Consider the following 2,845-nt stretch of genomic DNA (forward strand, 5'->3'; position numbering starts at 1 on the left):
ATCGGGCACACATATCCTAGAACCTTGTACTAGGGCACCATCATTGGCAAATCCAAACTCACCACCTTCACCTTCTTTGTACTCTTTCTATGATCTTCATCAATTGTTGGTCTCTGTGCTGGAAAACTCTAACTCTGTCCCTCAAGTCTGGCCTCACTGAGAAGTGAGCCAACAATACCCCCTCATCTGAAAGATCTAGGATTAAACCTTGATCCATCAACTCATGTACCTCCTGAATCAATGGTCTCTTCTCTATTGAAATGTGCGCCAAACTGCCAGAAGATTTTCTGCTCAAGGCATCTGCTACAACATTGGCCTTCCCAGGGTGGTACTGGATGGTGCAATCATAGTCTTTCAGAAGCTCCATCCATCTCCTCTGTCTCAAGTTTAAGTCCCTCTGTTGGAAGATGTACTTTAAACTCTTGTGGTCGGTGTATATCTCGCACACTTCGCCATACAGGTAGTGTCTCCAGATTTTCAGTGCAAAGATTACAGCCGCCATTTCCAAATCATGGGTGGGGTAGTTACGCTCAAGCCTCTTGGTGCCTTGAAGCATAAGCCACTACCTTTCCATTCTGCATCAAAACACACCCTAGGCCAACTCGAGGCGTCACAATACACGGTGTATCCTTCACCACTCACGGTGTAGTGTCAACACAGGGCGGTGGTTAGACACTCCTTAAGCTTCGGAAACTCACCTCACGGTCATCTGTCCAAATGAATGGAACATTCTTCTGGTCAACTTAGTTAAGGGAGCCGCTATCACGAGAAATCTTGTACAAAACGCCTATAGTAGCCGCTAAACCCAGAAAACTTCGTACCTCGGTGGATATTTGTAGGCCTAAGCCAATCGATTCTGACTTCAATTTTCTTGGGATCCACTTGAATACCGTCTCTAGAAACCACGTGTCCCAAGAATGAGATGCTTTCTAGCCAAAATTCACATTTGAAAATTTGGCGTATAGTGGTGCTCCTCAAAGTCTGCAACACCATCCTCAAGTGCCACACGTGTTCTTCCTCGGTCCGAGAGTATACGGGATGTCATCTATGAATACGATGACAAAGCGGTCCAAAATGGCTTGAACACCTGTTCATCAAGTCCATGAAGGTCTTTGGTGCATTAGTGAGTCCAAAAGACATCACCAGAACTCATAATGACCATATCTTGTCTGAAGCCGTTTTGGACACGTCCTCATTCACGATTCTCAATTGATGGTAGCTCGACCGCAGTCTATCTTGAAAAGAATCTAGCTCCTTGGAGTTGATCAAACAAATCATCGATCAGGAAGTGGATACTTGTTCTTCACAATGACCTTGTTCAATTTTATGCGTAGTCGATACATAACATCAATGACCCATCCTTCTTTCTCACAAATAGAACATGAGCACACCAGGGTGAAGTGCACGGACGTATAAAACCCTAGACCAAAAGCTCCAGTAGTTGCTCCTTCAGCTCTTTCAATTCAGCAGGTGCCATCCTGTAAGGTGGCATCGATATGGGGTTTGTACCCGGAATAACATCAATGCAGAACTCTATTCCCCTTTCTGGTGGCAACCCTGGAAGCTCTTCAGGGAAGACATCCATGAATTCTCTGACAACAGGAACATTTTTCATGCTGACATCTTCTACAGATGTATCTCTCACCAATGCCAAATACCCTTGGCATCCACGCCTCAACATTTTTCTAGCACTAATTGCTGACACCAAATTATACGGAGCCACGCTCCTGTCACCATCAAAGCTAAACTCTTCCACACTAGGTATGTGGAAATACACCTTTTTGTTCCTGCAGTCTAAGGTGGCAAAATGAGTTGCCAACCAATCCATCCCCAGGATTACATCGAAATCCATTACTGGTAGAGGAACCAAGTCTGCTGGGAGGATCTTTCCATCCACTACCACTGGGCTACCCGGAAAAACCATATCTACATCTATGTTGTCACTAAGTGGGGTAGCTACCGACAAAGGGCACTCTAAAGTTGTAGGGTTTCTACCCAACCTCATGGCAAACACAGGGGAGACAAATGAGTGCGTAGCACCCGAATCTATCAAAACACGAGCCTCATAAGAACAGACCAGAAGAATACCTGCCACAACTGCATTTGAAGCTTGAGCATCCTGGTGGGTCAGGGTGAAAACCCGAGCTTGACCCCTACCCTGAGTGGCGTAACCACGATCTTGACTTCTACCTCTGACCGCCTCCAAATCCACGTCCCCCTTGTCCTCGGCCTGTTGTATCGGCCCGATCACGCCATGTTGGAAGCGCCGGATACAAGCCGAGGAACATTCGCATGAGAACCACTGTGACCCCATCGTGGCTCATTGAACATGGGGCATTCTCTAGCAAAGTGACCGGTTGGCCATACTGAAGCATACTCTGATCCCATCAAACAAGGTCTGAATGTCCTCTTCCACCTGTGCACAAGGTGCCAAGGAGGATCTGAGCAGGACCGAGCTGCTGTACAATCGTGACCTTCTTTGGATCCGTACCCTGGTCTGAATCCTCGTGGTTTGTGTCTAAAACCACTTTTCTTGTTCCTACTCTTTCCTCTGTAATTACTCTGGCCACCACTATCCGGAGTACCCATGGAAGGGACACCTGAGGAACCCTCTGCTCTGTTTTTCTTTGCTCTTCCGCTGTCATCTACAGCATAACTGATCTCAATCTGTCTAGCTCGGTCAACCACCACATCAAAAGACTGATCAGACATCATGGCCAGGTTCGCATATCTCCTGTCAAGCCCCTTTAGGAATCTTTTCACCTTCATAGTCTCTGTAGATACTGCTGTAGGGGCATATCTGCTCAATTCCAGAAATTCTGTAGCATATTCATCTACAGACCTG

This window comes from Hevea brasiliensis, chromosome 12 (genome assembly GCF_030052815.1).
Source record: "Hevea brasiliensis isolate MT/VB/25A 57/8 chromosome 12, ASM3005281v1, whole genome shotgun sequence".
In the NCBI taxonomy this organism is placed as follows: domain Eukaryota; kingdom Viridiplantae; phylum Streptophyta; class Magnoliopsida; order Malpighiales; family Euphorbiaceae; genus Hevea; species Hevea brasiliensis.